At 49.5% G+C, this 22,327-nt stretch overlaps 1 pseudogene; it reads right to left on the minus strand.

Annotated features, from left to right (window-relative positions):
* Positions 1 to 22,327, minus strand: part of LOC135554628 (pyruvate dehydrogenase phosphatase regulatory subunit, mitochondrial-like) — a 42,530-nt pseudogene that overhangs the window by 18,573 nt on the left and 1,630 nt on the right.

The following is a 22,327-nucleotide window of genomic DNA, read 5'->3' on the forward strand; positions in this document are numbered from 1 at the left end:
CCGCCTGCCACGCTCAGTCTACCACGCTCAGTCTACCACGCTCAGCCTGCCACACTCAGCCTGCCACACTCAGTCTGCCACACTCCGCCTGCCACACTCAGCCTGCCACACTCAGTCTACCACACTCCGCCTGCCACACTCAGCCTGCCACACTCAGTCTACCACACTCAGGTCTACCACACTCAGCCTGCCACACTCAGTCTGCCACACTCAGTCTACCACACTCAGCCTGCCACGCTCAGCCTGCCACGCTCAGCCTGCCACGCTCAGTCTGCCACGCTCAGTCTGCCACGCTCAGTCTGCCACGCTCAGCCTGCCACGCTCAGCCTGCCACGCTCAGTCTGCCACGCTCAGTCTGCCACGCTCAGTCTGCCACACTCAGCCTGCCACACTCAGCCTACCACACTCAGCCTACCACACTCAGTCTGCCACACTCAGCCTGCCACACTCAGCCTGCCACACTCAGCCTGCCACACTCAGCCTGCCACACTCAGTCTGCCACACTCAGTCTGCCACACTCAGTCTGCCACACTCAGTCTGCCACACTCAGTCTACCACACTCAGTCTACCACACTCAGTCTACCACACTCAGTCTACCACACTCAGTCTACCACACTCAGTCTACCACACTCAGTCTACCACACTCAGTCTACCACACTCAGTCTACCACACTCAGTCTACCACACTCAGTCTACCACACTCAGTCTACCACACTCAGTCTACCACACTCAGTCTACCACACTCAGTCTACCACACTCAGTCTACCACACTCAGTCTACCACACTCAGTCTACCACACTCAGTCTACCACACTCAGTCTGCCACACTCAGTCTGCCACACTCAGTCTGCCACACTCAGTCTGCCACACTCAGTCTGCCACACTCAGTCTACCACACTCAGTCTACCACACTCAGTCTACCACACTCAGTCTACCACACTCAGTCTACCACACTCAGTCTGCCACACTCAGCCTGCCACACTCAGTCTGCCACACTCAGCCTGCCACACTCAGTCTACCACACTCAGTCTACCACACTCAGCCTACCACACTCAGTCTACCACACTCAGTCTACCACACTCAGTCTGCCACACTCAGTCTACCACACTCAGTCTACCACACTCAGTCTGCCACACTCAGTCTACCACACTCAGTCTACCACACTCAGTCTGCCACACTCAGTCTGCCACACTCAGCCTGCCACACTCAGTCTACCACACTCAGTCTACCACACTCAGCCTACCACACTCAGTCTACCACACTCAGTCTACCACACTCAGTCTACCACACTCAGTCTACCACACTCAGTCTACCACACTCCGACTACGTTGTAACATCAGGACTGTTTTCATCAACAAATTCAGTCCTTAAATGTTCATGTTTTGTTTGCTTGCCATCATAGATGTACTGGAAATGTCCTGTCGTTCTCACTCTCAACCCTAAAGTAGATGTACTGGAAATGTCCCGTCGTTCTCAGTCTCAACCCTAAAGTAGATGCACTGGAAATGTCCTGTCGTTCTCACTCTCAACCCTAAAGTAGATGTACTGGAAATGTCCTGTCGTTCTCACTCTCAACCCTAAAGTAGATGTACTGGAAATGTCCTGTCGTTCTCACTCTCAACCCTAAAGTAGATGTACTGGAAATGTCCTGTCGTTCTCACTCTCAACCCTAAAGTAGATGTACTGGAAATGTCCTGTCGTTCTCACTCTCAACCCTAAAGTAGATGTACTGGAAATGTCCTGTCGTTCTCACTCTCAACCCTAAAGTAGATGTACTGGAAATGTCCTGTCGTTCTCACTCTCAACCCTAAAGTAGATGTACTGGAAATGTCCTGTCGTTCTCACTCTCAACCCTAAAGTAGATGTACTGGAAATGTCGTGTCGTTCTCACTCTCAACCCTAAAGTAGATGTACTGGAAATGTTCTGTCGTTCTCACTCTCAACCCTAAAGTAGATGTACTGGAAATGTCCTGTCGTTCTCACTCTCAACCCTAAAGTAGATGTACTGGAAATGTCCTCTCCTTACTTTCCTGCTCCTCCAGCGAAGGCCAGGCCAGAGGCGTTCATTCCAGCCAGGACGAAGTAGCCGTGCACCCCGGTGTCTCCCCCATCAGACAGCGCATGTCTGGGGTGAACGACTCAGGACAGTTGACCAGCTGCTGGATCTCACACACTTCTAGTTCTGGCATCCTCCTCAACAGGGCTGCCAGTATGGGCTCTACAGGGGGAGGGAGGGGGTAAGAGAGGGGGTTAGGTAGAGAAACACCTCTAACTACACCATCCTCCTCAACAAGGCTGACAGCATGGGCTCTACAGGGGAGGGAGGGGGTAAGAGAGGGGTTAGGTAGAGAAACACCTCTAACTACACCATCCTCCTCAACAGGGCTGACAGCATGGGCTCTACAGGGGGAGGGAGGGGTAAGAGAGGGGGTTAGGTAGAGAAACACCTCTAACTACACCATCCTCCTCAACAAGGCTGACAGCATGGGCTCTACAGGGGGAGGGAGGGGGTAAGAGAGGGGGTTAGGTAGAGAAACACCTCTAACTACACCATCCTCCTCAACAGGGCTGACAGCATGGGCTCTACAGGGGGAGGGAGGGGGTAAGAGAGGGGTTAGGTAGAGAAACACCTCTAACTACACCATCATCCTCAACAGGGCTGACAGCATGGGCTCTACAGGGGGAGGGAGGGGGTAAGAGAGGGGGTTAGGTAGAGAAACACCTCTAACTACACCATCATCCTCAACAGGGCTGACAGCATGGGCTCTACAGGGGGAGGGAGGGGGTAAGAGAGGGGGTTAGGTAGAGAAACACCTCTAACTACACCATCATCCTCAACAGGGCTGACAGCATGGGCTCTACAGGGGGAGGGAGGGGGTAAGAGAGGGGGTAAGGTAGAGAAACACCTCGAACTACACCATCCTCCTCAACAGGGCTGACAGCATGGGCTCTACAGGGGAGGGAGGGGGTAAGAGAGGGGGTTAGGTAGAGAAACACCTCTAGTTCTGGCATCCTCCTCAACAGGGATGACAGCATGGGTTCTACAGGGAGGGTGAGAGAGAGGGGGTAAGAGAGGGGGTTAGGTAGAGAAACACCTCGAACTACACCATCCTCCTCAACAGGGCTGACAGCATGGGTTCTACAGGGGAGGGAGGAGGTGAGAGAGGGGGTAAGGTAGAGAAACACTCGAACTACACCATCCTCCTCAACAGGGCTGACAGCATGGGTTCTACAGGGGGAGGGAGGAGGTGAGAGAGGGGGTAAGGTAGAGAAACACCTCGAACTACACCATCCTCCTCAACAGGGATGACAGCATGGGTTCTACAGGGAGGGTGAGAGAGAGGGGGTAAGAGAGGGGGTTAGGTAGAGACACTATGGACCGGTCAGTTACTATGGTATATAACCACCTCACACAGTATATAACCAGTATGGGTTAGTTGGTACTGTCTCAGTTGGTAAGAGTGTGCGCCAACATCATGGGTTCGATTCCCACTGGGGCCAACCCATACTGTCTCAGTTGGTAAGAGTGTGCGCCAACATCATGGGTTCGATTCCCACTGGGGCCAACCCATACTGTCTCAGTTGGTAAGAGTGTGCGCCAACATCATGGGTTCGATTCCCACTGGGGCCAACCCATACTGTCTCAGTTGGTAAGAGTGTGTGCCAACATCATGGGTTCGATTCCCACTGGGGCCAACCCATACTGTCTCAGTTGGTAAGAGTGTGCGCCAACATCATGGGTTCGATTCCCACTGGGGCCAACCCATACTGTCTCAGTTGGTAAGAGTGTGCGCCAACATCATGGGTTCGATTCCCACTGGGGCCAACCCATTTTAAAATGTATGCACTCACAAAGTCGCTATGGAAAACAAAACTAAATGGACTCCGTGTTTTACAGTAGCCGTGGCAACATACACAGAATAGGGTGCCGTTATAGAACAATCACCCCCGTCTTTTACCGAAGTGGTCCCAGTCCTCCTGCATGGTCTGAATCTCCAGCTGGTTACGTCCCTCGGTGAAGATGGGTTTAGGGTTCTTCTCAAATCCTCCAGAGAGGACCCCTCCCTGCCACGCTCTCACATAGATCCTCCCGTCCATATCCATCACCACTAGAGAGAACACACAGAGATACACAGTTACAACACAGTCTAACCCTGACCCTAACCTCCAGACAGGACACCTCCCTGCCACGCTCTCACATAGATCCTCCCGTCCATATCCATCACCACTAGAGAGAACACACAGAGATACACCGTTACAACACAGTCTAACCCTGACCCTAACCACCAGACAGGACAGAGTTCAGGCCAGCGGAGGCTCCTCAGAGGAGGAAGGGGAGGACCATCCTCCTCAGTGAATTTCATAAACATTTAAAATAGTAAAACATTAAAAAGGTTATCCCATTTAGATAAAACTACACAAAAAATATTTGCATGTTACCAAATCATTGATTAAAACACACCGTTTTGCAATGGTCACAGTAGCCTCAGCAGCACCATAGTGTAGCCGGAGGACAGCTAGTTTCCGTCCTCCTCTGGGCACATCGACTTCAAAACAAAACCTAGGAGGCTCATGGTTCTCACCCCCTTCCATAGACTTACACAGTAATTACGACAACTTCCGGAGGACGTTCTCCAACCTATGGATAGAGGAGGAGGAGGTAGTCTCACCTGGGGTTCTGGGCTATAGAGGAGGTAGACTCACCTGGGGTGCTGGGCTGGAGAGGCTCTGAGAGGAGGTAGACTCACCTGGGGTTCTGGGCTGTAGAGGAGGTAGACTCACCTGGGGTTCTGGGCTATAGAGGAGGTAGACTCACCTGGGGTGCTGGGCTGTAGAGGAGGTAGACTCACCTGGGGTGCTGGGCTGTAGAGGAGGTAGACTCACCTGGGGTGCTGGGCTGTAGAGGAGGTAGACTCACCTGGGGTGCTGGGCTGTAGAGGAGGTAGACTCACCTGGGGTGCTGGGCTGTAGAGGAGGTAGACTCACCTGGGGTTCTGGGCTGGAGAGGCTCTGGTAGAGGTTTGGAGAGCAGGTAGACTCACCTGGGGTGCTGGGCTGTAGACTCACCTGGGGTGCTGGGCTGTAGAGGAGGTAGACTCACCTGGGGTTCTGGGCTGTAGAGGAGGTAGACTCACCTGGGGTGCTGGGCTGTAGAGGAGGTAGACTCACCTGGGGTGCTGGGCTGTAGAGGAGGTAGACTCACCTGGGGTGCTGGGCTGTAGAGGAGGTAGACTCACCTGGGGTGCTGGGCTGTAGAGGAGGTAGACTCACCTGGGGTTCTGGGCTGTAGAGGAGGTAGACTCACCTGGGGTTCTGGGCTGTAGAGGAGGTAGACTCACCTGGGGTTCTGGGCTGTAGACTCACCTGGGGTGCTGGGCTGTAGACTCACCTGGGGTGCTGGGCTGTAGAGGAGGTAGACTCACCTGGGGTGCTGGGCTGTAGACTCACCTGGGGTGCTGGGCTGTAGAGGAGGTAGACTCACCTGGGGTTCTGGGCTGTAGAGGAGGTAGACTCAGCTGGGGTGCTGGGCTGTAGAGGAGGTAGACTCACCTGGGGTTCTGGGCTGTAGAGGAGGTAGACTCACCTGGGGTTCTGGGCTGTAGAGGAGGTAGACTCACCTGGGGTGCTGGGCTGTAGAGGAGGTAGACTCACCTGGGGTTCTGGGCTGTAGAGGAGGTAGACTCACCTGGGGTTCTGGGCTGGAGAGGAGGTAGACTCACCTGGGGTGCTGGGCTGTAGAGGAGGTAGACTCACCTGGGGTTCTGGGCTGGAGAGGCTCTGGTAGAGGTTTGGAGAGCAGGTAGACTCACCTGGGGTGCTGGGCTGGAGAGGCTCTGGTAGAGGTTTGGAGAGGAGGTAGAAGTGTTCACATCCATGGAGAGGAACAGACACCTTGGTCTCACTGGCCTGGCCCAGCTCATACGCCCACTGTAGAACATACATAGGACAGTTATAACACATCATATAGCATTCATAAACCCCTATGATATGAGCACTTCTAGAAACTTCAGAGACAGCTAGTTACAACACTTCACTGGCCTGGCCCAGCTCATACGCCCACTGTAGAACATACATAGGACAGTTATAACACATCATATAGCATTCATAAACCCCTATGATATGAGCACTTCTAGAAACTTCAGAGACAGCTAGTTACAACACTTCACTGGCCTGGCCCAGCTCATACGCCCACTGTAGAACATACATAGGACAGTTATAACACATCATATAGCATTCATAAACCCCTATGATATGAGCACTTCTAGAAACTTCAGAGACAGCTAGTTACAACACTGGCCTGGTCCAGCTCATACGCCCACTGTAGAACATACATAGGACAGTTATAACACATCATATAGCATTCATAAACCCCTATGATATGAGCACTTCTAGAAACTTCAGAGACAGCTAGTTACAACACTTCACTGGCCTGGCCCAGCTCATACGCCCACTGTAGAACATACATAGGACAGTTATAACACATCATATAGCATTCATAAACCCCTATGATATGAGCACTTCTAGAAACTTCAGAGACAGCTAGTTACAACACTTCACTGGCCTGGCCCAGCTCATACGCCCAGTGTAGAACATACATAGGACAGTTATAACACATCATATAGCATTCATAAACCCCTATGATATGAGCACTTCTAGAAACTTCAGAGACAGCTAGTTACAACACTTCACTGGCCTGGCCCAGCTCATACGCCCACTGTAGAACATACATAGGACAGTTATAACACATCATATAGCATTCATAAACCCCTATGATATGAGCACTTCTAGAAACTTCAGAGACAGCTAGTTACAACACTTCACTGGCCTGGCCCAGCTCATACGCCCAGTGTAGAACATACATAGGACAGTTATAACACATCATATAGCATTCATAAACCCCTATGATATGAGCACTTCTAGAAACGTCAGAGACAGCTAGTTACAACACTTCACTGGCCTGGCCCAGCTCATATGCCCACTGTAGAACATACATAGGACAGTTATAACACATCATATAGCATTCATAAACCCCTATGATATGAGCACTTCTAGAAACTTCAGAGACAGCTAGTTACAACACTTCACTGGCCTGGCCCAGCTCATACGCCCAGTGTAGAACATACATAGGACAGTTATAACACATCATATAGCATTCATAAACCCCTATGATATGAGCACTTCTAGAAACGTCAGAGACAGCTAGTTACAACACTTCACTGGCCTGGCCCAGCTCATATGCCCACTGTAGAACATACATAGGACAGTTATAACACATCATATAGCATTCATAAACCCCTATGATATGAGCACTTCTAGAACCTTCAGAGACAGCTAGTTACAACACTGGCCTGGTCCAGCTCCTACACCCAGAGAGTCTTTAGATTAGATACAACACTGGCCTGGTCCAGCTCCTACACCCAGAGAGTCTTTATATTAGATACAACACTGGCCTGGTCCAGCTCCTACACCCAGAGAGTCTTTATATTAGATACAACACTGGCCTGGTCCAGCTCCTACACCCAGAGAGTCTTTAGATTAGATACAACACTGGCCTGGTCCAGCTCCTACACCCAGAGAGTCTTTAGATTAGATACAACACTGGCCTGGTCCAGCTCCTACACCCAGAGAGTCTTTAGATTAGATACAACACTGGCCTGGTCCAGCTCCTACACCCAGAGAGTCTTTAGATTAGATACAACACTGGCCTGGTCCAGCTCCTACACCCAGAGAGTCTTTATATTAGATACAACACTGGCCTGGTCCAGCTCCTACACCCAGAGAGTCTTTATATTAGATACAACACTGGCCTGGTCCAGGTCCTACACCCAGAGAGTCTTTAGATTAGATACAACACTGGCCTGGTCCAGCTCCTACACCCAGAGAGTCTTTAGATTAGAAACCTCAGAGACAGCTAGTTACAACACTTCATATACAGCATGATTGTGTCCCAAATGGTTCCTTATTCTAGTGCACTAAATAGGACCCATCCTATCATTCATAACGCGTTATGAAACCTTACAGATCAGTTGGGCTGAAGAGAGCTGTCTAGCTGTTAACTGTCTAAAGACTAGTGGAGGGAGAGACCCCATGTCATTTACAGTCACACACACACACACACACACACACACACACACACACACACACACACGTAATGGTTAGAGAGAGGTTCACCTGTCCTGCACAGTTGACAAAGTATTCACACTCGATGGCTCCTCTGTCCGTCTCCACCGCTGTCACATGTCCCTTCTCCATCAGAACATGGTTGACTGTGGTGCGCTCATGGATCTGGACTCCTGGAGATCAGAACATGGTTAACTGTGGTGGATCTGGGCTCCTGGAGATCAGAACATGGTTAACTGTGGTGGATCTGGACTCCTGGAGATCAGAACATGGTTAACTGTGGTGGATCTGGACTCCTGGAGATCAGAACATGGTTAACTGTGGTGGATCTGGGCTCCTGGAGATCAGAACATGGTTAACTGTGGTGGATCTGGACTCCTGGAGATCAGAACATGGTTAACTGTGGTGGATCTGGACTCCTGGAGATCAGAACATGGTTAACTGTGGTGGATCTGGACTCCTGGAGATCAGAACATGGTTAACTGTGGTGGATCTGGACTCCTGGAGATCAGAACATGGTTAACTGTGGTGGATCTGGACTCCTGGAGATCAGAACATGGTTAACTGTGGTGGATCTGGACTCCTGGAGATCAGAACATGGTTAACTGTGGTGGATCTGGACTCCTGGAGATCAGAACATGGTTAACTGTGGTGGATCTGGACTCCTGGAGATCAGAACATGGTTAACTGTGGTGGATCTGGACTCCTGGAGATCAGAACATGGTTAACTGTGGTGGATCTGGACTCCTGGAGATCAGAACATGGTTAACTGTGGTGGATCTGGGCTCCTGGAGATCAGAACATGGTTAACTGTGGTGGATCTGGGCTCCTGGAGATCAGAACATGGTTAACTGTGGTGGATCTGGACTCCTGGAGATCAGAACATGGTTAACTGTGGTGGATCTGGACTCCTGGAGATCAGAACATGGTTAACTGTGGTGGATCTGGACTCCTGGAGATCAGAACATGGTTAACTGTGGTGGATCTGGGCTCCTGGAGATCAGAACATGGTTAACTGTGGTGGATCTGGGCTCCTGGAGATCAGAACATGGTTAACTGTGGTGGATCTGGACTCCTGGAGATCAGAACATGGTTAACTGTGGTGGATCTGGACTCCTGGAGATCAGAACATGGTTAACTGTGGTGGATCTGGACTCCTGGAGATCAGAACATGGTTAACTGTGGAGGATCTGGGCACCTGGAGATCAGAACATGGTTAACTGTGGTGGATCTGGACTCCTGGAGATCAGAACATGGTTGACTGTGGTGGATCTGGGCTCCTGGAGATCAGAACATGGTTAACTGTGGTGGATCTGGGCTCCTGGAGATCAGAACATGGTTAACTGTGGAGGATCTGGGCACCTGGAGATCAGAACATGGTTAACTGTGGTGGATCTGGACTCCTGGAGATCAGAACATGGTTAACTGTGGTGGATCTGGACTCCTGGAGATCAGAACATGGTTAACTGTGGTGGATCTGGGCTCCTGGAGATCAGAACATGGTTAACTGTGGAGGATCTGGGCACCTGGAGATCAGAACATGGCAAACAGTTGAAGTCAGAAGTTTACATACACCTTAACCAAATGCATTTAAACTCAGTTTCTCACAATTCATGATATTTAATCTGTTAGGATCACCACTTTATTTTAAGAATGTGAAATGTCAGAATAATAGTAGAGAGAATGATTTATTTCAGCTTTTATTTCTTTCATCACATTCCCAGTGGTTCAGAAGTTTACATACACTCAATTGATATTTGGTATCATTGCCTTTAAATTGTTTAACTTGGGTCAACATTTCAGGTAGCTTTCCACAATAAGTTGGGTGAATTCTGGCTGATTCCTCCTGACAGAGCTGGTGTAACTGAGTCAGGTTTGTAGGCCTCCTGACAGAGCTGGTGTAACTGAGTCAGGTTTGTAGGCCTCCTGACAGAGCTGGTGTAACTGAGTCAGGTTTGTAGGCCTCCTGACAGAGCTGGTGTAACTGAGTCAGGTTTGTAGGCCTCCTTGCTCGCACACGCTTTTTCAGTTCTGCCCACAGATTTGCTATATGATTGAGGTCAAGGCTTTGTGATGGCCACTCCAATACCTTGACTTTGTTTTCCTTAAGCCATTTTGCCACCACTTTGGAAGTATGCTTGGGGTCATTGTCCATTTGGAAGACCCATTTGCGACCAAGCTTTAACTTCCTGACTGATGTCTTGAGATGTTGCTTCAATATATCCACATAATTTGACTTGTGTCATGCACAAAGTAGATGTCCTAACAGACTTGCCAAAACTATAGTTTGCTAACAAAACATTTGTGGAGTGGTTGAAAAATGAGTTTTAATGACTCCAACCTAAGTGTATGTAAATGTCCAACTTCAACTGTACATGTTTTCATGTAGAAAGGTACAATGTGATCAAACATGACAAACACTATCAATAGTTCATCGTGAGTTTGATTGGAGTAGCATGATGGCAAATTAGCCAAAGAGATGCCCCCTGGGCACTGACGAACTCACTCTGCTTGGCAGGCAACACCCTGGCCCCTTGACAGGCCACACCTTGGCCCCTTGGCAGGCCACACCTGGCCCGTTGGCAGGCCACACCCTGGCCCCTTGGCAGGCCACACCCCGGCCCCTTGGCAGGCCACACCCTGGCCCCTTGGCAGGCCACACCCTGGCAGGCCACACCCTGGCCCCTTGGCAGGCCACACCCGGGCCCTTGGCAGGCCACACCCTGGCAGGCCACACCTTCGACCTTGGCAGGCCACACCTTCGACCTTGGCAGGCCACACCTTCGACCTTGGCAGGCCACACCTTCGACCTTTCCTACAGAAGCCTTGCTTTCTGGCTTCATTACATTCTAACTGATGGTGAAACCACATGGTTGTAACTTTCTATTGAAACCTCCACAACAGATAGGCTTGCAAAAATTGCAGGATTCTTCCTAAAATGCAGTTTTTCCAGAAATCCCGGTTGGAAAATTCCCCCAAATCAGGATGGAACAAGCAGGAAATCTGGAATCATCCAATCAGGATTTCTGGAAAACCTGGGAATGTTTGGCTTGCAGGCCGAACAATAGTCCATCCTTGGTTTTACTGTCTCACCGTGTCCGACTGCTGCTGTGGCGAGGGCGTGGTTGACGTCAGGCGGTGACACCACGGCATCCCCCGGCAGGTGGAGCGCCCCCACTAGGTCATGAATATTCACCAGGGGGTGGAGCTTGGACACCTCTTTGGGTTTAATTACGTTACAGGGGATCCCCATCACACTGAGGAAGGAGGAGAGAGAGGAGGGAGGAGGAGAGAGGGAGGAGAGAGAGGAGGAGGAGAGAGAGGAGGAGAGAGGGGGAGGGGAGGGAGGAGAGAGAGGGGAGGGAGGGAGGTGAGAGGTTAGGGAGAGACTGGACCAGAGAGTGTACTGGGCTATAATTCAGACCAGAGGAGAGGGTCAGGGAGGGACTGGACCAGAGAGAGTAATGAGCTATAATTCAGACCAGAGGAGAGGGTCAGGGAGGGGAGGGAAGAGAAGGGTTAGGGAGGGACTGGACCAGAGAGAGTACTGGGCTATAATTCAGACCAGAGGAGAGGGTCAGGGAGGGACTGGACCAGAGAGAATACTGAGCTATAATTCAGACCAGAGGAGAGGGTCAGGGAGGGACTGGACCAGAGAGAGTACTGGGCTATAATTCAGACCAGAGGAGAGGGTCAGGGAGGGGAGGGAAGAGAAGGGTTAGGAAGGGACTGGACCAGAGAGAGTACTGGGCTATAATTCAGACCAGAGGAGAGGGTCAGGGAGGGGAGGAAGAGAAGGGTTAGGAAGGGACTTACTTCAGCCTGGATGCCAGGCGCTTCAGGGAGAGGAAACGGTCCTGATTCTGGGCCAGACATAGAGAGCCTGTTTTCACGTAACCTGGAACACACACACACACACACACACACACACACACACACACACACACACACACACATTAGGACTACCAAGTCATGAGACATCTCGTGTTAAACCACACAAGGCAACGCCCTGCCATACTCACTGGATGTTGGCACAGGAGTAAATCTGTTGTTTATACAAGACTAAATACCACTGGTAAATCTGTTGTTTATACAAGACTAAATACCACTAGTAAATCTGTTGTTCCACAAGACTAAATACCACTGGTAAATCTGTTGTTTATACAAGGCTAAATACCACTGGTAAATCTGTTGTTTATACAAGGCTAAATACCACTGGTAAATCTGTTGTTTATACAAGACCAAATACCACTGGTAAATCTGTTGTTCCACAAGACTAAATACCACTGGTAAATCTGTTGTTCCACAAGACTAAATACCACTGGTAAATATGTTGTTTATACAAGACTAAATACCACTGGTAAATCTGTTGTTCCACAAGACTAAATACCACTGGTAAATCTGCGTTTATACAAGACTAAATACCACTGGTAAATCTGTTGTTTATACAAGACTAAATACCACTAGTAAATCTGTTGTTCCACAAGACTAAATACCACTGGGAAATCTGTTGTTCCACAAGACTAAATACCACTGGTAAATCTGTGTTTATACAAGACTAAATACCACTGGTAAATCTGTTGTTTATACAAGACTAAATACCACTGGTAAATCTGCGTTTATACAAGACTAAATACCACTGGTAAATCTGTTGTTTATACAAGACTAAATACCACTGGTAAATCTGTTGTTTATACAAGACTAAATACCACTGGTAAATCTGTTGTTTATACAAGACTAAACACCACTAGTAAATATGTTGTTCCACAAGACTAAATACCACTGGTAAATCTGTTGTTCCACAAGACTAAATACCACTGGTAAATCTGTGTTGAAACACAAACTGAAACAGCATGTGAGAGGAGGAGGGGGAAGCACTGGTAGGATACAGCTCGTCACATGACCTCATAGATAATATATAATAATTGATTCAACAACTGTTATGAACTTGAGTGAAGACCCAAAAGCGGTTTTAACAGAAAACAGAGTTCTTTAATGAAAATACAGGAATGGCATAAATCCTCTTCCAACGTTGTCAGCGGAACAAAAAGAACGTTAGTATAGTGCAGGATGCTCCTGCCAGGCAGACTCCGACAGGACAGGACAAGGTGGAAGCAAACGAGACGACAGCTTGCTTCTGGCATCAAAAAACACAAACAAGAATCAGACACTGAAAGTAGCAGGAACAGAGAGAGAAATAGAGACCTAATCAGAGGGGGAAGAGAGAACAGGTGGGGAAGAGTGAAAGAGCTAGTTAGGGCAGATGTAGAACAGCTGAGGAATGAGAGACAGAGAAGGTAACCTAAAAAGACCAGCAGAGAGAGAGAATGAAGAGAAAGGACAGGAACAGACATAACAAGACATGACAACAACCAAAACAACTGGCTAAAACACAATCAGAAGACAGACCACACAGCAAAGACATGTTCATAAACCCATTTAGGTATGTTGAAACAGAGTGGAACTGTACTGCAGAGAGCAGGAGAGGCAAACTAATCAGCTTCCAGAGACATTCACTGATAAGGAGTTAGTACAAATGGAGCAGAACTCAGGCTAGAGTCATACTGTAGGCGTGTTAGTACAAATGGAGTGGAACTCAGGCTAGAGTCATACTGTAGGCATGTTAGTACAAATGGAGCAGAACTCAGGCTAGAGTCATACTGTAGGCGTGTTAGTACAAATGGAGTGGAACTCAGGCTAGAGTCATACTGTAGGCGTGTTACTACAAATGGAGCAGAACTCAGGCTAGTCCTAGTGTAGGCATGTTAGTACAAATGGAGCAGAACTCAGGCTAGTCATACTGTAGGCATGTTAGTACAAATGGAGTGGAACTCAGGCTAGTCATACTGTAGGCATGTTACTACAAATGGAGCGGAACTCAGGCTAGAGTCATACTGTAGGCATGTTACTACAAATGGAGCGGAACTCAGGCTAGAGTCATACTGTAGGCATGTTAGTACAAATGGAGCAGAACTCAGGCTAGTCATAGTGTAGGCATGTTAGTACAAATGGAGCAGAACTCAGGCTAGTCATACTGTAGGCATGTTAGTACAAATGGATTGGAAATCAGGCTAGTCATACTGTAGGCATGTTAGTACAAATGGAGCAGAACTCAGGCTAGTCATAGTGTAGGCATGTTAGTACAAATGGATTGGAACTCAGGCTAGTCATACTGTAGGCATGTTAGTACAAATGGAGTGGAACTTAGGCTAGTCATACTGTAGGCATGTTAGTACAAATGGAGTGGAACTTAGGCTAGTCATACTGTAGGCGTGTTAGTACAAATGGAGCAGAACTCAGGCTAGTCATACTGTAGGCATGTTAGTACAAATGGATTGGAACTCAGGCTAGTCATACTGTAGGCATGTTAGTACAAATGGAGTGGAACTCGGGCTAGTCATACTGTAGGCATGTTAGTACAAATGGAGTGGAACTTAGGCTAGTCATACTGTAGGCGTGTTAGTACAAATGGAGCAGAACTCAGGCTAGTCATACTGTAGGCATGTTAGTACAAATGGATTGGAACTCAGGCTAGTCATACTGTAGGCATGTTAGTACAAATGGAGTGGAACTTAGGCTAGTCATACTGTAGGCGTGTTAGTACAAATGGAGCAGAACTCAGGCTAGTCATACTGTAGGCATGTTAGTACAAATGGATTGGAACTCAGGCTAGTCATACTGTAGGCATGTTAGTACAAATGGAGTGGAACTCGGGCTAGTCATAGTGTAGAAGTCCATCCCACCTGTCTTGACCCCAGTCTCCTCCTCCAGGTGTTCATACAGGGAGTTGGAGTAGTCAGCCATTTACACTCAATAGAGATGGGCTTGGCCACGCTGACGATCCCAGCACACAGCCTGGTGGTGCCAGCACCTAGCCTAGCACACAGAGAGATGAGGACAACATGGTTAGGTACAGCACCTAGCCTAGCACACAGATAGATGAGGACAACATGGTTAGGTACAGCACCGAGCCTAACACACAGATAGATGAGGACAACATGGTTAGGTACAGCACCTAGCCTAACACACAGATAGATGAGGACAACATGGTTAGGTACAGCACCTAGCCTAACACACAGATAGATGAGGACAACATGGTTAGGTACAGCACCTAGCCTAGCACACAGAGAGATGAGGACAACATGGTTAGGTACAGCACCTAGCCTAGCACACAGAGAGATGAGGACAACATGGTTAGGTACAGCACCTAGCCTAGCACACAGAGAGATGAGGACAACATGGTTAGGTACAGCACCTAGCCTAGCACACAGAGAGATGAGGACAACATGGTTAGGTACAGCACCTAACCTAGCACACAGAGAGATGAGGACAACATGGTTAGGTACAGCACCTAGCCTAGCACACAGAGAGATGAGGACAACATGGTTAGGTACAGCACCTAGCCTAGCACACAGAGAGATGAGGACAACATGGTTAGGTACAGCACCTAGCCTAGCACACAGAGAGATGAGGACAACATGGTTAGGTACAGCACCTAGCCTAAAACACAGAGAGATGAGGACAACATGGTTAGGTACAGCACCTAGCCTAGCACACAGATAGAGGAGGACAACATGGTTAGGTACAGCACCTAGCCTAACACACAGAGAGATGAGGACAACATGGTTAGGTACAGCACCTAGCCTAACACAGAGATGAGGACAACATGGTTAGGTACAGCACCTAGCCTAGCACACAGAGAGATGAGGACAACATGGTTAGGTACAGCACCGAGCCTAACACAGAGATGAGGACAACATGGTTAGGTACAGCACCTAGCCTAGCACACAGATAGATGAGGACAACATGGTTAGGTACAGCACCGAGTCTAACACAGAGATGAGGACAACATGGTTAGGTACAGCACCGAGCCTAACACAGAGATGAGGACAACATGGTTAGGTACAGCACCTAGCCTAACACAGAGAGATGAGGACAACATGGTTAGGTACAGCACCTAGCCTAACACAGAGATGAGGACAACATGGTTAGGTACAGCACCTAGCCTAACACACAGATAGATGAGGACAACATGGTTAGGTACAGCACCTAGCCTAACACAGAGAGATGAGGACAACATGGTTAGGTACAGCACCTAGCCTAGCACACAGAGAGGTGAGGACAACATGGTTAGGTACAGCACCTAGCCTAGCACACAGAGAGATGAGGACAACATGGTTAGGTACAGCACCGAGCCTAGCACACAGAGAGATGAGGACAACATGGTTAGGTACAGCACCGAGCCTAGCACACAGAGAGATGAGGACAACATGGTTAGGTACAGCACCGAGCCTAGCACACAGAGAGATGAGGACAACATGGTTAGGTACAGCACCTAGCCTAGCACACAGAGAGATGAGGACAACATGGTTAGGTACAGCACCTAGCCTAGCACACAGAGAGATGAGGACAACATGGTTAGGTACAGCACCTAGCCTAGCACACAGAGAGATGAGGACAACATGGTTAGGATGAAGACTCTCAACCTGTCTTCATCATAAGGGAGGTTTCTGAGTCAAAGGTGAACAAGGTGATTAGCTCACTAAAGAACTCTAAAGCCAAAGATGTGTTTGGGATGGACTCTACCTTTGTTAAAAACTACAAAGAGTCACTCATTGGCCCCATTACTAAGGTCACCAACACATCTATTGGTCTCGGTGTGTTTCCAAGGGTATGGAAGTCGGCCATAATAACGGCCATCTTTAAATCAGGCGACCCTGCTGACGTGAGTAACTACAGGCCCATTAGTATACTACCTGTGGTGTCAAAGGTTGTTGAAAAGTGTGTAACAGAACAACTGATTGCCCACCTCAACAACAGCCCTTTCACATTACACTCCATGCAGTTTGGCTTCAGAGCGAAACACTCCACAGAAACGGCCAACTGCTTTCTTCTGGAAAATGTGAAGTCCAAGATGGACAAAGGGGGTGCTGTTGGGGCTGTGTTTCTGGACCTAAGGAAGGCTTTTGATACTGTTAACCATGAGATTCTCATCACAAAATTGTCCAAGTTCAACTTTTCCCCTGATGCCTTGAGATGGATGAAATCATACCTTGAAGGCAGAACTCAGTGCGTCAGAGTGAGCAATGAGCTTTCGCCCTATCGTAGCTATGATGTGGGCGTGCCCCAAGGGTCAATACTGGGGCCCCTCCTGTTCAGCCTGTACATTAATGATCTGCCTTCTGTCTGTACTGGGTCTGAAGTTCAAATGTATGCAGATGATACAGTGATATATGTGCATGCAAAGAGCAAACAACAAGCTGCACAAGAACTCACTACTGTGATGGTCCAGGTTACAAAGTGGCTCAGTGACTCGTGTTTGCATCTCAATGTGAAAAAACTGTTTGCATGTTCTTCACAAAGAGGGCAACAGATGCTACTGAGCCAGATGTCTATGTGTCAGGGGAGAAGCTCCAGGTGGTATCCGATTTTAAGTACCTTGGCATCATACTTGATTCCAACCTCTCTTTTAAAAAGCATGTGAAAAAGGTAATTCAAATAACTAAATTCAACCTAGCTAATTTCCGATTTATACAAAATTGTTTGACTACAGAGGTAGCAAAACTGTACTTCAACTCTATGATACTCCCCCACTTAACATACTGCTTGACTAGTTGGGCCCAAGCTTGCTGTACAACATTAAAACCTATTCAGTCTGTCTACAAACAGGCTCTCAAAGTGCTTGATAGGAAGCCCAATAGCCATCATCATTGTCACATCCTTAGAAAGCATGAGCTCTTGAGTTGGGAAAATCTTGTGCAATACACCGACACATGTCTTGTATTCAAGATCCTTAATGGCCTGGCTCCCCTCCACTCAATATTTTTGTTAAACAGAAAACCCAGACATATGGCAGCAGATCCACAAGGTCTGCCATGAGAGGTGACTGTATAGTTCCCCTAAGGAAAAGCACCTTTAGTAAATCTGCATTCTCTGTGAGAGCTTCCCATGTCTGGAATACACTGCCATCAGACACACATAACTGCACCACATATCACACTTTCACAAAATGCTTGAAGACATGGCTAAAAGTCAATCAGATTTGTGAACATGGTCCCTAGCTGTGTGTTGCCGCTTTCCATGTTGTCTGTTGTCTGTAGCTTGTGAGGTGTGGAAACACTTTGTTGCTTTTATGAATTTTGTCTTGCTGCTTTTTGCTCTATGTTGCTCTGTCCGTATGCTACGTCTTGCTTGTCCTATGTTGCTATGTCTTGCTTGTTCTATGTTGCTATTGTCTATATTGTAATTGTTTTTAATAACCTGCCCAGGAACTGCGGTTGAAAATTAGCCGGCTGGCTAAAACCAGCACTTTTACTGAAACGTTGATTAATGTGCACTGTCCCTGTAAAAATAAAAAATAAACTCAAACCTAGCCTAGCACACAGAGAGATGAGGACAACATGGTTAGGTACAGCACCTAGCCTAGCACACAGAGAGATGAGGACAACATGGTTAGGTACAGCACCTAGCCTAACACAGAGATGAGGACAACATGGTTAGGTACAGCACCTAGCCTTGCACACAGATAGATGAGGACAACATGGTTAGGTACAGCACCTAGCCTAGCACACAGAGAGATGAGGACAACATGGTTAGGTACAGCACCTAGCCTAGCACACAGAGATGAGGACAACATGGTTAGGTACAGCACCTAGCCTAGCACACAGAGATATGAGGACAACATGGTTAGGTACAGCACCTAGCCTAGCACACAGAGAGATGAGGACAACATGGTTAGGTACAGCACCTAGCCTAACACAGAGAGATGAGGACAACATGGTTAGGTACAGCACCTAGCCTAGCACACAGAGAGATGAGGACTACATGGTTAGGTACAGCACCTAGCCTAACACAGAGATGAGGACAACATGGTTAGGTACAGCACCTAGCCTAACACACAGAGAGATGAGGACAACATGGTTAGGTACAGCACCTAGCCTAACACAGAGATGAGGACAACATGGTTAGGTACAGCACCTAGCCTAACACACAGAGAGATGAGGACAACATGGTTAGGTACAGCACCTAGCCTAACACAGAGATGAGGACAACATGGTTAGGTACAGCACCTAGCCTAGCACACAGAGAGATGAGGACAACATGGTTAGGTACAGCACCTAGCCTAACACAGAGATGAGGACAACATGGTTAGGTACAGCACCTAGCCTAACACACAGAGAGATGAGGACAACATGGTTAGGTAACACCCAGCCTGGTGGTACCAGCACCCAGCCTAACACCCAGCCTGGTGGTACCAGCACCCAGCCTAACACCCAGCCTGGTGGTAGCAGCACCCAGTCTAACACCCAGCCTGGTGGTACCAGCACCCAGCCTAACACCCAGCCTGTGGTACCAGCACCCAGCCTAACACCCAGCCTGGTGGTACCAGCACCCAGCCTAACACCCAGCCTGGTGGTACCAGCACCCAGCCTGGTGGTACCAGCACCCAGCCTAACACCCAGCCTGGTGGTACCAGCACCCAGCCTAACACCCAGCCTAACACCCAGCCTGGTGGTACCAGCACCCAGCCTGGTGGTACCAGCACCCAGCCTAACACCCAGCCTGGTGGTACCAGCACCCAGCCTAACACCCAGCCTAACACCCAGCCTGGTGGTACCAGCACCCAGCCTAACACCCAGCCTGTGGTACCAGCACCCAGCCTGGTGGTACCAGCACCCAGCCTAACACCCAGCCTAACACCCAGCCTGGTGGTACCAGCACCCAGCCTAACACCCAGCCTGGTGGTACCAGCACCCAGCCTAACACTCAGCCTGGTGGTACCAGCACCCAGCCTAACACCCAGCCTGGTGGTACCAGCACCCAGCCTAACACCCAGCCTGGTGGTACCAGCACCCAGCCTAACACTCAGCCTGGTGGTACCAGCACCCAGCCTGGTGGTACCAGCACCCAGTCTAACACCCAGCCTGGTGGTACCAGCACCCAGCCTAACACCCAGCCTGGTGGTACCAGCACCCAGCCTAACACCCAGCCTGGTGGTACCAGCACCCAGCCTAACACCCAGCCTGGTGGTACCAGCACCCAGCCTAACACCCAGCCTAACACCCAGCCTGGTGGTACCAGCACCCAGCCTAACACCCAGCCTGGTGGTACCAGCACCCAGCCTAACACCCAGCCTAACACCCAGCCTGGTGGTACCAGCACCCAGCCTAACACCCAGCCTAACACCCAGCCTGGTGGTACCAGCACCCAGCCTAACACCCAGCCTGGTGGTACCAGCACCCAGCCTAACACCCAGCCTGGTGGTACCAGCACCCAGCCTGGTGGTACCAGCACCCAGCCTAACACCCAGCCTGGTGGTACCAGCACCCAGCCTAACACCCAGCCTGGTGGTACCAGCACCCAGCCTGGTGGTACCAGCACCCAGCCTAACACCCAGCCTAACACCCAGCCTGGTGGTACCAGCACCCAGCCTAACACCCAGCCTGGTGGTACCAGCACCCAGCCTAACACCCAGCCTGGTGGTACCAGCACCCAGCCTAACACCCAGTCTGGTGGTACCAGCACCCAGCCTAACACCCAGCCTGGTGGTACCAGCACCCAGTCTAACACCCAGCCTGGTGGTACCAGCACCCAGCCTAACACCCAGCCTGGTGGTACCAGCACCCAGCCTAACACCCAGCCTGGTGGTACCAGCACCCAGCCTAACACCCAGTCTGGTGGTACCAGCACCCAGCCTAACACCCAGCCTGGTGGTACCAGCACCCAGCCTAACACCCAGCCTGGTGGTACCAGCACCCAGCCTAACACCCAGCCTGGTGGTACCAGCACCCAGCCTAACACCCAGCCTAACACCCAGCCTGGTGGTACCAGCACCCAGCCTAACACCCAGCCTAACACCCAGCCTGGTGGTACCAGCACCCAGCCTAACACCCAGCCTGGTGGTACCAGCACCCAGCCTAACACCCAGCCTGGTGGTACCAGCACCCAGCCTGGTGGTACCAGCACCCAGCCTAACACCCAGCCTGGTGGTACCAGCACCCAGCCTAACACCCAGCCTGGTGGTACCAGCACCCAGCCTGGTGGTACCAGCACCCAGCCTAACACCCAGCCTAACACCCAGCCTGGTGGTACCAGCACCCAGCCTAACACCCAGCCTGGTGGTACCAGCACCCAGCCTAACACCCAGCCTGGTGGTACCAGCACCCAGCCTAACACCCAGTCTGGTGGTACCAGCACCCAGCCTAACACCCAGCCTGGTGGTACCAGCACCCAGTCTAACACCCAGCCTGGTGGTACCAGCACCCAGCCTAACACCCAGCCTGGTGGTACCAGCACTCGGCCTATAACACTAGGGGTGAAAGTAAGGCGGTTCACTAAATAGTGGGGGTACACCGTACCGGGTAAACCGTGAGCCTATCACAATAACTAAAACAAAGATGCCAAGAAAACTGTCAGCTATTTCACCACTATTTAAAGGCTCTGTGCAGTGAAAAATGTGATTTGTCTGTATTTTATAAATATTTACACGAGGTTGTTAGATCAGATGAAAACATCCTGACTGGTTGTGTTAATGGCTCATTAAATCCAATCAGATGAAAACATCCTAACTGGTTGTGTTAATGGCTCATTAAATCCAATCAGATGAAAACAACCTGACTGGTTGTGTTAATGGCTCATTAAATCCAATCAGATGAAAACAGCCTGACTGGTTGTGTTAATGGCTCATTAAAAGGTCATGCATAATACAGGCGAGATGCCCAATCCTTACAAGGCCCATGAGATCACAATAATTCATAGGGATTCATTTTGGGATTCTATGATCCGCAATTACACAGACAGTAGATCACAGTAGATCCCATAACTGTAAGAAATGCCATCTACTTTCCCCCTGTCTAACACACAGAGGACCACACACACACACACAGAGGACCACACACACACACACACAGAGGACCACACAGTAGATCACACACACACACACAGAGGACCACACAGTAGATCACACACACACACACAGAGGACCACACAGTAGATCGATCACACACACACACACACACACACACACACACACACACAGTAGATCACACAGTAGATCACACACACACACACACACAGAGGACCACACAGTAGATCACACACACACAGAGGACCACACAGTAGATCGACCACACAGTAGATCACGCACACAGAGGACCACACAGTAGATCACACACACAGAGGACCACACAGTAGATCACACACACAGAG

This window comes from Oncorhynchus masou, chromosome 2, assembly GCF_036934945.1.
Source record: "Oncorhynchus masou masou isolate Uvic2021 chromosome 2, UVic_Omas_1.1, whole genome shotgun sequence".
NCBI classification, from domain to species: Eukaryota; Metazoa; Chordata; class Actinopteri; order Salmoniformes; family Salmonidae; genus Oncorhynchus; species Oncorhynchus masou.